Genomic DNA, 15552 nt, shown 5'->3' with positions numbered 1-15552 from the left:
CAGAAGAATTTCAGATGTACAGTCTTAACAGGTATCACTTAAAATGAGAGATTAATAGTCCAGGAAATGGATGTACAGTGGATAATAGTCCACATGTTGTGTTGGGCATTTAAGTGAGTTCTGTTTTTTCGCTGTTCCAAGCCTGGACCACATTTTAAACGGGTCTCTGGGAGAGATGAACCACAAGCTTCACGTTTCTTGTACGAGTCCAGCACTGCAGACGAGGGCCACTGGCTTTCATCCCTGGGCTGAGAGTGGGGGTGAGTCAGTGCAAGCCCAGCACCCCTGCTGGGTCAGCTCAGCCGCCTCCTGGGCGGGACGTTAGAGATTATTGTGCCATCTCGGGCAGGGGACACTTTCTCTCTGTACTCCCCCACCTGGGGGCCCCCTCTCTGTGGTCCGTGAGCTAGCCCTTCCTGCCCTTCCTGCCGGCGTGGGAGCCTCCAGCTGTTGGTCTGTCTCCTCGATTGAGCATGAGCCCTTGAGCGCAGGGACTACCTTATGCTCATCTTTGAACCCCTGGGAACAGGACATGGTAAATTCCTTTTTTTTTTTTAACTTTTTATTTTATGCTGGAGTATAGTTGATTAACAATGTTGTGTTAGTTACAGGTGTACAGCAAAGTGATTCAGTTATACCTATATATGTATCTATTCTTTTTCAAATTCTTTTCCCATTTAGGTTGTTACATAGTATTGAGCAGAGTTCCCTGTGCTATACAGTAGGTCCTTGTTGGTTATCCGTTTTAAATATAGCAGTGTGTACAAACCATAAACAAAACAAAAAGACAACCCAGAGAATGGGAGAAAATATTTGCAAACGATGCAACCGACAAGGGATTAGTCTCCAAACTTTACAAACAGCTCATGCAGCTTAATATCATAAAAACAAACAACCCAATCCAAAAATGGGCAGAAGACCTAAACAGACATCTCTCCAAAGAAGACATACAGATGACCAAGAGGCACATGAAAAGATGCTCAACATTGCTAATTATTAGAGAAATGCAAATCAAAACTACAATGAGGTATCACCTCACACCAGTCAGAATGGCCATATTCAAAAAAATCTGCAAACAACAAATGCTGGAGAGGGTGTGGAGAAAAGGGAACCCTCCTGCACTGTTGATGAGAATGTAAATTGATACAGCCGCTATGGAGAACAGTATGGAGGGTCCTTAAAAAACTAAAAATGGAACTACCATACGATCCTGCAATATCACTCCTGGGCACATACCCAGAGAAAAACACGGTCCGAAAGGATACATGTAGCCCTGTGTTCATTGCAGCGGTGTTTATAATACCTAGGACTTGTAAGGACATGGTAAATTCTTCACAAATACCTGGGCTGGAAGGAAGGAGGGTGGAGGGGAGGTGGGACGGTCACTTCCTCTGGCATGGTGATCAAGGACATTTTCATGATCGAGTGATCGAGTTTTTGGGGGTGGTGGGGAGCTCTGTTTATAGCTTGCCAAGTCTTTTTTCTTTTGAATTGGAAGAGTGATATAAAAAGCAGTCACAGACAAGCCTGTCTTCACCAACCTGGGAAATGGAGAGACTGGAGGACCTCTGCACTTAGCCCCGCGGTGGCAGGAATCCCAGCGAACACCATCCCCAAAAAAGGCACGTTTCTCGGGCCTCTCCCTCTTGGAGCGTCAATTTCCTAATGTGAAAATGTGAATAATAAAATCGCCCACCTCGGGGCTGTCAGTGCGGATGAACTGAGCTGCTCCGTGTCGTTCACTCAGAAATCCTGGGCACGTACAAAAGGTCCAGCCCATCTGAATGGAACCAAAGTCAAAATCTGATCTTTAACATCCGTAGGACCCCCGCCAGCAGCCGTGAACAATGGGCCGTGATGCGGCCGTGGACCGGCTGCTGAGGCCTTGCACTTCTGCTCCCAGTGCCGTCCAGGAAGGAGCTGTGGGAGACGGCCCTTCGAGGAGGCTGCTTTCCTTTGATCTGCACCTTCTGATACCGCTGAAGCTCTTTGCCATTTTCTGCCTGGGGCAGTTCAGGGCTGTGTCCAGGTGACTGGATCCTTCCTGTTCCTGGGCGGGGCCAGCTGCCTCAGGCCATTGGGAACGGGACCTCCGGTGCGGACTCCCTGGGTGGCGTTTTTTTGTTTTTTTGTTTTTAACATCTTTATTGGAGTATGATTGCTTTACCATGGTGTGTTAGTTTCTGCTTTATAACAAAGTGAATCAGCTATACGTATACCTATATCCCCATATCCCCTCCCTCTTGCGTCTCCCTCCCTCCCACCCTCCCTATCCCACCCCTCTAGGTGGTCACAAAGCACTGAGCTGATCTCCCTGTGCTATGCGGCTGCTTCCCACTAGCTATCTATTTTACGTTTGGTAGTGTATATATGTCCATGCCACTCTCTCACTTCACCCCAGCTTACCCTTCCCCCTCCCCGTGTCCTCAAGTCCATTCTCTAGTAGGTCTGTGTCTTTATTCCTGTCCTGACCCTAGGTTCTTCAGAACCATACGGTATTTGTTTTTCTCTTTCTGACTTACTTCACTCTGTATGACAGTCTCTAGGTCCATCCACCTCACTACAAATAACTCAGTTTCGTTCCTTTTTGAAGCCCACGGCGGCTCCTCTCGCTCTGGGCTTCGGCCCCGAGGAAGCGGTAGGAACGGTCGCGGCAACAAAGGCCCTTCCTGACCAGCGGCGTCTCGTGATGCCTTTGGGTTGCTGCCCGCGGAGGATGCTGCTGCCCGCGGCTGCGGCTCTGAACCGACCGGCATGGAGTCCGGCGACATAAACGTGAACTCTACAGACTGCGACGTCGCGGGACGCTGGTGAGGATGTTTGCAAGGCAAAAATATCTGAAGTTTCAGCAAAGAGAACGCGCCGTGCTTCCTCTAAACCGAACACCACAGCTCCTGTAACTGATGCTTTCACTCCTTGCGTAAGCTGCTGGGGAGCTCACAGCCAAAACTGTGTCCTGCTTCCCTGCACCCGAGGCAGGACATTTAGTGTGCCCTGCTGGGAGGTCATCTAACCTTTATTTTCCCGTTCACGTTCCTCTTCAGTCCCTCAAAGGGTTTGATGGCTCTTATTCCAAATAAAACCGGTTGGTATGAGGTTCACAGGATCGTTTCTCGACAGTCAGCAACCTGGACAACGAGTGCCCAGCGTCTGTCCTTCCCGCTGTCTGCAGCCCAAAGCGCTAGGGCTGCTCGCGGGTATTGACGTTCATTTAAAATCCTGCCCTGGGGGCTTCCCTAGTGGCGCAGTGCTTGAGACTCTGCCTGCCAATGCAGGGGACACGGGTTCGAGCCCTGGTCTGGGAAGATCCCACATGCTGCGGAGCAACTAGGCCTGTGAGCCACAATTACTGAGCCTGCGCGTCCGGAGCCTGTGCTCCGCAACAAGAGAGGCCGCGATAGTGAGAGGCCCGTGCACCGCGATGAAGAGTGGCCCCCACTTGCCACAACTAGAGAAAGCCCTCGCACAGAAACGAAGACCCAACACAGCCTAAAATAAATAAATAAATAATAAAGTCCTGCCCTGTCGTTTATTCCCTTTCAGTCCCACGTGGGGCTGGGCTCGTTTTCACAGCTCTTCACAGGACTCAACACCCGGCGTAAAGAGGACTGAAAGGAGATCTGTGTGCTGGGCACATTTTTGTTGAGTCAAAGTGGTTTTCAAAAGAAATTCTCTGAGCCTTCTGACAGCCCGTTTCTAAGATCTTCCTCCCTCCCTCTCTTGTTCCTTTCTTCCCTCTGGCCCTTCTTTCCTTCCGCTCCACACATATGTCCCTTAGTAGCTGAACACGTTACTTCATTTATTTGAGCCTCAGTGGTTTTTTTTTCTTTTCATCCATGAAAGAGGGATTTTAAAAGGTCATAGGATGATTAGGTGGATTAAATGAAATCATTCCTATAAAACACCGAGAAACAGTAGAAGTGCAATGAATGTTAGCGCTATTCATTTAACACACATTTATGAAATACCGTATGTTAAATGCTGGACATACACAGACATTTCTCAAGGAAAAAGAATTCTCCGTATTTAAATGCGTGCAGGCGCGCACACCCACCCACTGCACTCCACCCCACACGGTGATCCAGGGGCAGCGAGGGATGGAGATTCCACTCGTGGTGAGGATTGTTGAACTTCTGGGACAGGCTGGGAGTGGCACCCCGCTCTGTCCTCCTCCAGAAGCCTTCAGGAGGCTGCTTTCACTACTTCCCATCTCCTTTCCTCACCCCAGTTTATGGCATCCCCCTTCTTTTGCCTGTGAGACCAGCTGTCTCTGGTCTGGGGCTCCCTTTAAGGCCCCAGCCCCGGGCCACACATGAGGCCGGGCACTTCTAGTTGGCCACTAGAAAGAACTTCCTTCCCTGAGACTCGGAGAAACTGAAATAGACTACTGACAAGGGTGATGGGATCTTTCCAAGAGAGCTCTAGGGAAGGGACTGAGAGTGGACCTCTCTTGAGATCTGTTAGAGAATTGAATGTCCTCCCTCAACCCCTCCCCAGTCTAAGGAGAGTTCTTGCACTTGGAAGAGACCTAGCAATCATCTATCCCAACCTCCCTCTCAGTGCCACGTTTGGGATACCTTCTCTTAGCATGAATCCTCCTTAATTGTTCATTTATTCATTCAGTCACTCATTTCACAATATCTGTGACTCACGGCGTCCTATGACCAGATCTTCACTGTCCCAAGCACGGGGTGGGTACAGGTGACAACAGCAAGGTAGTGTCCGACTAACCCAGAAGGATGAGAAAGTTGAAAAACCGTTGTCTCCAGACTGTCAAGTTAATAAAAGCAATAAACCTCCTTGGTTGTTTTAGGGAATATTCTGCAAGAAAGGCTTTGCATTAGAGGGGACATTCTGTCTTCCAGCCAATGCCAAACAACAATGGCAATGAAACGAAGAGGTATAATCACTGCCATGAAGAAACCTCTCACGTGTGTAGCCCTGGAAATGTGCACCGTGTAACAAAGAATCTGAAACCCCGAATTAGTCTTGGTGGGTAACTCAGAGCCCCAGAGAATTTGAGGCAGTCATTGCCCTTGGACCTTCTGCACATCAAGACATGGAGAGTCTAGCTGCCGCACTTGGAATTCAAGTCGCCCAAAACATGGCCTCAACTTAATTTTCTCCTGAAAGGCTGCATTAGACCTTTGGAGGACCTAGCCACTGGTAGTGTCCACCTCTACCCTCCAAAGAAGGCGAATATACAACGCTATTAAAAACCATAACACAAGTATAAGGAAGTCCAACTCTGTTCCGATTTTCCCCATAATGTCTTCTTGATGCTGTTTTTAAAATATCAAATAAGAAATTCTTAAACAAAAATGGTGGGCGTCCTGGCCGTGTTGATGGCCTGGGTATGTGCTCAGCTTGATGGAAGGTAAGCAAGCGTTATGTGTTGTGTCCCCATAAGAACCCTCCATTCAGTCCAGCCTGATCTTGACCCCAGGCTCAAGACCTTGCAGGCTCTTGGACTTCTTTGCACCAAGCATCCCTCTCTCTTTCTTTTCCTCCATTATTCTTACTTTTCATCTAAGGCTCCCACTCACCTCCCAGACCAGTAGTGCCACCAACCGAGGAAGCCTCGGTTGGTTATTCCCACACAGGGAGAGCTCTCCCGCCTCTGATCTCCCGTGGAAAGTGCTGTCTGCATCACCCTACAATACACCACGTGTGACATGTCTCACATTCTTGCTTTATGCTTATAATTAACTTTTCAAGTGTGCTTGTGTTGTTTTACTAATGAACCTATGAATCTTTTAGGGCAGGACTGAGGTCTTCTTTTCCATCTGGTGCCACTAGGAACAGAGACAGCTTTCACATTTCAAAGATGCTTATCCCTTGAGTCAGTCCTTTCCAATCTGAGGGAGAAAGGGAGTCACTTTAGAAGCAGAAATTTTCTGAAACACTGAACATACATTTCACCTATGAAATACTGCACTAAAGGTTGGTGATTACTTGGTGCCAGTGGGATGGTAAATTGAAACACACCATCAAGCACAGATTAACATGAAAGTGAAAATAAAACCTTAAATGTCATAAAAATGTTTAGAATCTCAGTAATACATCTTTAGCCCCCCTTCCACCCCATTCCTGCCCCCCATCCCCTTCCACTGTAATCCACGTTTGAGAGTGTTATCACAAGAGCGAAATGACTCGCCCATCACCACCTCAACTCCAGCTGTTTCCTGAGATGAGTCAGCCTCACTTTGCAGGGCAACGGAAGAGCGGGCACAGGGCAGTTGCATGTTTACGGGATGAGAGGAAGGTTGGAAAAGTCTAGAGCTTTAGATCCTGGTACCACTTCTGCAGGTCAAGCTTCTCTGTGTTAAGAGCAAGAAGAACCAGGAGGAAAAGCCTCAAGAGAAGTGTGAGTTTCAAGACAAGGTGGCTGCTGACGCCAGGTCTGCAGACAAGCAGCACGAGGCTAGCAGGTGGACGAGGTTTGCAGGGCTCATCCGGAAAGGGGGAAGGAGGGAGGGAGCCAGAGCACGCAGTAGATTGGGTGCGAAGCAGGAGGTGAGAAAATGGAATTGGCCAGAGTAGAGGGGAAGGGGACAGAAGCTTCTGGATCCTTTGCTTATTTATTTAGTTTTGGGTTAGGGAGATGAGCGTATTTGTAACTAACACGACTGAAGTTTCAAGAGAAGTGATGTGACTGATAAAACAAGCATGGCCAGCGTGGGGACTGAATTGAGGAGGAAATAAGTCAGAGACAGGAGGGAAAAGCAGCTTGCGTTATATACGAGGCCTTTGATAATAAGTGAGAGAAACAGCTTGCGTTACATAAGAGGCCTTTGATTGTAAGTGAGAGAAACCAATTTATTCTTTATTTTTATTTAAAAAAATCTTATATTGGAGTTGATGTACAATGTTGTTAGTTTCAGGTGTACAGCAAAGTGATTCAGTTATACATACATACACCTATTCTTTTTCAGTCTTTTCCATTATAGGTTATTACAGAATATTGAGTAGAGTTCCCTGTGCTATACAGTAGGTCCTTGTTGATTATCTATTTTATATATAGTCGTGCGTATATGTTAATCCCAACCTCCTAATTTATCCTTCCCCCCCCCCAGCTTTCCCCTTTGGTAACCATAAGTTTGTTTTCTTAGTCTGTGAGTCTGTTTAAGAGAAACCAACTTAAATCAGTTAAGTTAAAAAACAAAAACAAAACAACAACAGAAGCATGGCTGGGCCTCAGGAGCTTCCGGAATGTTCCAGACTCTCCCTATTTGGCTCTCAGGCCCCCTCCGAATCCTCCTCATTCTTCTCTTGGCCCCTGAAGGTTCTTCAGGCTTCTTCAGTCTTGGTGGGAAACAAGGCTGAGGCTGCAGCCACAGGAGAGGCACTAGACTGACCCTCTTGGCCCCAAACCCAGAATTCTAGGGAAAGTTTCTCACTGGTCCATCCTGAGTCTGTAGGAGTCCAACCAGGGTCAGTAGGTTGTGCGAGGCTGTGCAGAGGTGGCCGTACGTGAGCACGTGCCCCTGTGGGGACCACGCGGATGGGAGGAAGGAGGGGCAGTCTTCCCTGAAGAGGGGCGTCCGTCGATCCGTGTAGTTCAGAGGTGGAGGGGAGCTTAGAAAGTCTGACAGGTTCGCATCTCAAGTTTGTTTTGTTTTTGTTTTTTGTTCTCAGGGAAGTTGGGGCATCTGGCAAGAATCGGGGGTGGATGGGGATTCGGGCTAGAGAAGGTTTGGAACACTACCGTGAGAAACGAGAAAGCCAGCAGGACAACAGAGCAACGTGGAGAAGCAGTCAAGGGTAGAAAGCCTAACTGTGCAATGGGGTCAACCCAGATTTATTCACTTGACGAACATTATTGATCACAATCTCTATTTAATCTCCCAGCATCCTGGACCCAGTACCAATAAAAACAGATGGTTGGGCTGATCCAACGCTGGAGAGTGGAAATGCAGGTGCTTCAGGTACAGGGGGCAGAGGAGCAGAGGAGAGGGGGAGGGCTGGGGCAGGTGGAGACCTGTCCACAGAAGGGGACACAGGGACATCATCAGGGAGGGGCTGACACTGTCGAGTCTCAGTGGTGTCCTGGTCATGGCCCTTCCCAGCGGAGATGACCCCTCAGGTTAGGTGAACGCATCCTGGTTTGCTCAGGAAAGTCCCATGTAATTATCCACGGCACCTCTTCTCATTACAGACAGGTCCCGATTTGGATGCTGGATCACGTGGTCAGCCCACCCTCGGCCAGGTCTGAGTGACTGGGGATTATGGCCTCCCGGGGATGTCACTTCACTGTGGCTTCCAGGCCTGGTGATCTGGAAAGAGTAAGTCCTGGCTCTCAACCTGCATCACTCCTGTGGGTCCCACCCAGGGAAATGGAGACTTCTGGAAGTGTCCAATGCCTGCAGTTATGAGGTCTGAAGAGAATGAATCAGAGAAGGAAACACAGCTGCCCCGGCCTCTCTGGCTGCTCACGGGAGGGAGAGGCCCCATCAGCGGAGGCCAGAGGAAACAGCTCCCTTCCTTGCTGGCAGCAGGCTTGGAAATACCACCCAAACCCCAGCTGGTTTCCCCGAGGCCACCTGATACACCCCGGGCGCCTCAGGGCAAGAAGTCCCAGAAACCACGTACAGTTTGTGGCCACCCACTTCAGCGTTTCTTGGCATAGAAATGACAAGGGCCGTGCAGGAATCATCTTTGTTTCTGCCACAGTGGGGACTGACGTCTTGCCCGAAGTAGATTCTTCACACGTACTCATGTGACTGAATGGATGTCCTCTCCAGAACAGACTGGAGCTGTCCTGTCTCAGAGGTGCCTCCGTTGGTGGCCTTGAACTTGGTTTGCAGACAAAAGTGCAACACTGCACCACAGGAGATGGGGCAGGTGAGGATGGGGGGGGGAGGCTGGCTTGAGTGGGGCAGGGTTTTTTTCCTGACCCCAGCTGGTGATCAGCTTATATCCTAAAGCAGGAGGATTAATAACCAGGGTAGTTTTATCCCTGTTAGAATGTAACTACAGATGTGGGCTTATTGGGTGAAACAGCTAATCCTTTCTACATGTGGCTCACTCGGGAAATACGATGCCTGCGGTTGGCAAAAGCGCTCTTTGCACAGGGGCCTGCTGCTGGGTGTGGCCTCTCTCTCCTGGGCTGAGTGGACAGCTGGCCGGGGGCGTCTGTGCTCTTGCCTCTTGGGTGAGCTGACTTCTCACTGGACTGGTGATGGAGGGGAAGGCACGAGGCCTGTGTGTCTGTGGACCTGAAGGGGGGCAGGGTGCAGTTGAAGGAAAACGTCAGGTGTAGGAGTGGGTGGGTGCACGGAGAGGCTGGAGGGGGGAAAAAACACTCTTGGAAAAATCAAGGTTTATTGCGACTTCAAGTCCCTGAGTCTTGAGGCAGCAGGAGGAGGGAAGGGGGAGCCCCAGATAGGAGCCAGCAGGCACCCAGGGATTTACAGCACGGTGTGGCTGGAGGCCCCAAAGCCACGAGACACAATTCATCAAAGAGCTGCTGCTGCTGGAGCAGAGATGAAAGGCTTTCCAGGCCAGTCGGTGATGCGCTTGCAGCTTTCCCCTGGGCAGCCACCTGCGGTGAGTAACAGGAGACACGGCTCCTCCCGGCGCTGAGGCCTGCGAGTCCAGAGCCCCCGGCTGCCCGGGGAGGGAGGCATCCGGGAGCCCAGGGGAGGTTGGGAGGTGGGCGGGGCCTGGGCGGGGGCGGAGCCCCGGTGAGCCGGCGCACGTGACCGCCCCCTCCCTCCCCGCGTCGTCGCCGGGCGTGGCGGCGCCGTCACCCAGCCAGGCCTCGCCCGTGACCCCGGCCCCTTCAGGGCCGCGCAGCACCGCGCGCAGGAGGCCCCGCCTGCCTGCCCCCCGCCTGCGCGGGACCGGCCGGTCGCCTCCCCCTCCTCCCTCTCCTCGCCCCTCCCGACTTTTCAGTCCGGACTGCGGGGGCCGGAGGTTAAAGCTTCATTCCTGAGTGCTGCGTTCCAGAAACTTTTACAGATGCCCCGGCGTTCTTGGAAGACGTTGAGAGGAAATCCGAGCGTCCGACATCCCCACCCAGACGCTCCAGAACCAGAGGTGGCATCTGCCCCTGGACCCGAGGGGGCTGGGAAGGGCAGAGCGGCCACGGGGCTCGCGAGCAGGCCGTCCTCCCCTTCCCTCTCACCTGGGTCCGTCATTGACGCGCCCTCCCCCACGCCGCGACCCTCTCCAGCGGACGGGGGCGGGCCGTGCTGGGGGAGGACTCGGCCTCCCGGGCGGTCCGGGGTTGGGAGGCTCGCATCGCCATGGCAACGAGCTCTTCCCGTGGGAATACCGAACTCCTGAATGTGCCGCAAATTGGAAAGGGACCCGCTGAGTGCCAGCTGGGGCTCCAGGCGGGCGGGGGCAGGGCGGTGTCTGCAGGGAGGCGGGGCGCGACCGAGCCTGGATGCTGGGCTGCGCGCGTTTCCTCGGAGTCAACTGGGGCTACACACGCCGGACACGTGACGCGCGCTGCAGGGCCCCCCCCCCCGCCCCGCGGGCTCCGGGTCGGCTGACTGGCTTAGAGCGGCCGCGCCCAGCGTCGGCCGGCTGAGGAGGACGCCTCTCCTCTGGGGGTCTGCCCCGGTCCCCTAGCCGATGAGACCAGTAGCTCCTGTTGGGAGGGCAGGCGGGGTTGGCTGTGGAATTCAGTTCTACGTGGCTGAGGCCATTGGCTTCTCTTGACAATTTTTTTTTTTCAGTTTTAAAAGTTGTATCAATCATTAAAAAAGCATAATTCATTTTTTTAGTTCAGAAAGGTGTAAAGAAGGAAATGAACATGAGCCACAATCCCCATCTTTCCACCCAAAGATGACCAACCACTGTTAACATTCTGCTGTCATCCTCCAGATAACGCCCACACGGTCACCTAGGGATGTACTAGTGACAAAAGTAGATTCCATGATGTTTTGTCGCCTGCGTTTTCACTTAACTTACCAAAGACATAGAAAGCTATAGAAAAATCTGCACTGTTATTTCTAATGGCAACATAGGGTTACTATAACTTATTAGCCAAATTGCTATTGCTGGAAATTAAATCGCTTCCCCATTTTTACTCTTCTGCATGATGATAAACGTCCTTCTGCATACATTTTTGCACCCAGTCTGTTAATTTCCTTAAGGTAAACTTCTAGAAGTAGGATTACTGGGTCAAAACATATGGGCATTTAAAATTTTGATGCATATTTCTAAATTATGGGTCGTGGGTGGTTTTTTTTTGAGAGCCGGTGGACTTTATTCCCGCCCCCCGCTCCCCGCCCCGCCCCGCCCCGCCCCAATAGGTCTTAGGAATAACAGGGAAAAATTCCTTATACAGTCTGTATTCCCCCCCAAAGCAAGACCTGAAACAGAGTTTGGGTGTGAATAGTTCCTTCCAGGGGCCATCCAGGAAGCGCTCTGAGGGTCAGCAATCAAAGGGTCAGTAATGAACGTGTTAACTGCTGGGGGCCGTGGGGTCCAGTGCCGCCGGGGACCCTCTGGGCGACGACGCAGAACACCCCAGACTTGACCCCCATTCGTTTCTGCAGGGCATCAACTCTCCAGATCGTTTGACTTTCTCCACTGTTATTTGGAAAACGTCTGCGAGTAAGTGCTGAGGAAGGCCCAGGGGATATGGCTGGAGCACCTACAGCCTCAGTTACAAATGAATGATTGCCCCGAACCCAAACCAAGGGACGAGGTTAATCCAGGACAGAATTGCAAAATGGGTTAAGATTTCATCAGCCCCTCCACCTTCCCTCTCTGCTCTCTAAACCTTCTCTTGGTGCCAACCCCCGCCCCTGCCCCAGGCTTCCGAGGTATTTGATTCTCTAAGACACATCAAAGAGGTCTTCTCATGATTTTCTCCACAGTGTTAGAGACAAAGGCTGTTAGTTACCTTTCCAAGCATGTTTACATTTGAAGACAGGCACCAAGAACTCTTCACCGAAGGAATTGGTGATGATGTTGGCATTTCAGGCACGGTGGCAGCTGAAGCCTTTTCTGGCGGGGCACCCATCCTGAGGCCGGTCCAGCACCGGAATTCTGCTAGTCCTCTCCTGACCTACGGCAGGTGAGAGGCAGCAGGAAGGCGGAAGTGGAGGGGTGGGGGGAGGGAGGGAGGAGTCCAGAGCCTTGCTTTGCCCACATGGATGACACTCCCTGGCGTGTGGATTTAATTTTTTTTTTAATTTTTGAATTTTTAAAAATAATTTTTGGCCACACCATGCGGTACACGGTATCTTAGTTCCCCAGTCAGGGATCGAACCCCTGCCCCCTGCATTGGAAGGTGGAGTCTTAACCACTGGACCGCCGGGGAACTCCCTGGCCTGTGGATTTTAGAAAATGAGGCAGGAAAGAGGAAATCAGGCTGGCTCTGTTGCTGGAGGAGAGGGGAAATAAGTGAGCCGCCAAGGCAAGCGGGGTGAGACCGTTGTTAAGAAGAGGATTGAGCAGGTGAAGAGAATGAAGACGCATCTCCACGGGCTGTGGGTGCGATGAGGCACTTGAATGAGGAGCTCGTGGCCACGGTCCACACCTTCCCTTCCTCCGGTGTGTCTGCCCTCCTTCCTCCCTGGCTCCTCCTCCTCGTGTCCATCAGGGGGTCCGCTTTCTCCTGCCTGCCCCCTACAGGCTGATGCTACCTAGCGTTCTGTCCTGTACCCCTTTTCTTCTCCAGCTGCACACGCAGTCTGGGCGGTCAGCGTCCCTCGCGGCTTCTGCTGCCGCCACCGCATGCAGACGCGCACAGATGCTGGCCCAGCTCGTCGGGAGTTCAGGTCCCGACTGTCCAGAAGTTGACAGCATTCGGGGCGGTGGGAGGAATCTTGGGCCAGACACGTACTCCCTTTGGTGTGTGGTCTCTGGTTGTCACATTCGAGAGCTAGTGTCCCCAGTGGAGTTGTGAGCTGCGTGAGGACAAGGGCCTTGGCTTTGACTTCCCTGATTAGCCTCCTGCAGTGCCCACGGTGGAACGGCCCTCTGTAGGTGTAGCCTGTAGGGACAGGCAGAAGAAAGCAGACCCCCTAAGGGACACAGAGAAGGAGGAGCCAGAGAGGAAGGAGGGCAGACACACCGGAGGAAGGGAAGGTGTAGACCGTGGCCTCGAGTTCCGCATTCAAGTGCCTCATCTCACCCACAGCCAGTGGAGATGAGTCCTCATCCTCTTCACCTGCTCAATCCTCTTCTTCTTCTCCTCCTCCTCCTCTCCCCTCCCCCTCTCCTTCCCCCCGCCCCTCCCCCTCCCCACCCTCCCCTCCCCTCCTCCCCTCCCCCTCCCTCCCTCTCCCCTCCCCCTCCCCTCCCCTCCCCCTTCCTCCCCTCCCCCCCTCCTCCTCTCCGCCCCCCCCAGCTTGCTTGCCTTGGCGGCTCGCTTCTTTCCCCTCCCCACCAGCACCGTTGTGGGGACCTGGGAAGGATGGGGTCCAGCACCTTCCTATGCAGCACCTTTGTTTTTACCGACTAGCCCCCTCCTACGGTCCACAGTCCCTAGGAACCCTCCGCTCACCACGTCGAGTAGGTTTCCTCTTCTCACTCTCTCTCCTCCCTTTGCAGTGTCTGGCGCTGTTTCCTGCCTCCACCATCTTGAAACGATCCTTCCTTGGCCTCGGTAATAACAGCACACCCACTCCCCGTCCTTCTGTCCGGTGGGCTGTTGTCCTTCGTCTCCTAAACATAGTTCTCCCCTGAGACTCCAGCCTCTGGAGCGGCGTGAGATAGTGGAAAGGATGCAGGTTTGGGAGCCAGAGTGACTGTCTGATTCTGGGCTGTGTCATCTATTAGTTGGGTGATCTCTCTGAGCCTCCATTTTCACAACTGTAAAGTACAGATTAATACCGAGGGTTGAAGGTATTGTAGGTAAAGGGCCTGACACAAAGTCGTGGCTAAATGCAGGGCAGCTGTGGGTGTTCTCTGCGACTTTGTCAGGCATTACACAGCCCCTGTTGACTCGCCTCTCGCCTCTCACCTGGGGGAGCCAACACTCTCTCTCCAGCCCTGAATTCTCTCCCACATCTGGTCCCCAACTCTGCTATCTGTAGGTGTTTCCACTTTTGACGTCCTGTCATGACCCGAGTGGTAGCCTGCATAAACCAACCTTGTCATTCTTTTTTCTCCAGAGCTCTTCCTGCTGGGTTTTCCCTGATTCAGCCGTCCACGCCGCTATTTCCCAGACTCTTGGGATCAAAAAGCTTGGGAGTATCTTTCATTCAGCCATCTCTTTGGCCTTTCATATTTGGAAATCGCGATGATTATTGGTCCAGTGACTTCACATGCATTTGTGACTTCATCTCAACAGGATTTTGATGTCGGCCATTACAGAAATGAGGCCTGGAGACGCAAAATCATCTGCCCGAGGAGTGAATAGGAGAGCAGGACTCGACTCCAAGCCTGGGCTTATCCCATTTCTCGGAGTTTCCCTCCCCGGCGTGACTGATAGCCTGGCTGGTCTCACATCCCACTAACTCAAAATGCTGAGGCCTCTCCATCTTAAAGACAAACTGATAAACCTTTGCCAGTGCCTGTCTCCAGCTCTTAGCCTTCTCCTGCTTCCCCCTGTACATACCCGCAAGCCTGCCTTACGCTCTTGGGTTCCTCAGTCACTGCAAGCTAGTGTCCGCCTCCCTGGAATGGCCTCCGCCAACTTCCCTCTGTCCCCAGGACACTCTGTGGCCCTCGCCGTACCCGAGTCCTGTTTAACCCCATCACAGCCCCCCTTCCTCCCAACACGCCTCCCCTTAGCTTCTCTCCTGGATTTCCTTCTACCTCTCCGGCCCTCCTGCCCTAGTGCCCTCAGCTCAGCCCATCACCTGGATGCTGCAAATCCCCAGGGTTTGGGTCCAGGCCATCTTCTCTTTACAAACCCCATGTTCTCCTTGGTTGGCTCATTTCCTCATGTGGCTTCAGTGACCACCACCATGTCGACAACTCCCCAACCTCTCTCTCTAGCTCAGATATTTCCCTGTAGCTTGAGATCTTCATATCGCTCTGAACGTGGAGTTCTGATCCTGAATCCACCACTTACCAGCTGGGTGACTGTGATGGTTAATTTTATGTGTCAGCTTGACAGGGTGCCCAGATATTGGGTCAAACATGATTCCAGGTGTGTCTGTGAGGGTGTTTCTGGATGAGATCAGCATTTGAATACACTGAGCAAAGCAGGTGGCCCTTCCTAATATGGGTGGGCCTCATCTGATCCAAGGGAGACCTGAAGAGAACAAAAGGGCTACCCCTCTGTGAGTGACCGGGGAACACCTCCTGCTGACCGCGGAGCGGGGACATCGGTCTTTTTCTGCTTTTAGACTTGAACTGAAACAGTGGCTCATCTTGAGTCTGTTGGGTTGGAACTTACACCATTGGCTCTTCTGGGTGTCAGAACTTCAGACTCAGGCCAGAACTGTGCCATCAGCTCTCTTGGGACTCCAGCTTGTTTTTGTTGTTGTTGTTTAAAGATTTTTTTTTGATGTGGACCATTTTTTAAAGTCTTTATTGAATTTGTGACAGTATTGCTACTGTTTTATGTTTTGGTTTTTTGGCCACGAGGCATGTGGGATCTTAGCTCCCTGACCAGGGATCAAACCTGCCCCCCCG

At 52.0% G+C, this 15552-nt stretch overlaps 1 long non-coding RNA gene across 1 annotated transcript; it reads right to left on the bottom strand.

Annotated features, from left to right (window-relative positions):
- Positions 1-9307: 9307 nt before the first annotated feature.
- On the bottom strand, positions 9308-10591 carry LOC118890859. The gene is made up of 2 exons (XR_005018840.1): positions 10130-10591; positions 9308-9544 (listed from the first exon to the last, which is right to left on the bottom strand). It is a non-coding gene; the product is annotated as an uncharacterized LOC118890859 (long non-coding RNA).
- Between the last annotated feature and the right edge of the window lie 4961 nt (positions 10592-15552).

This window comes from Balaenoptera musculus, chromosome 2 (assembly GCF_009873245.2).
Source record: "Balaenoptera musculus isolate JJ_BM4_2016_0621 chromosome 2, mBalMus1.pri.v3, whole genome shotgun sequence".
Classification (NCBI taxonomy): Eukaryota; Metazoa; Chordata; class Mammalia; order Artiodactyla; family Balaenopteridae; genus Balaenoptera; species Balaenoptera musculus.
Note: the sequence above shows the minus strand (reverse complement) of the source record. Positions and strands in the feature narration are given on the sequence as shown.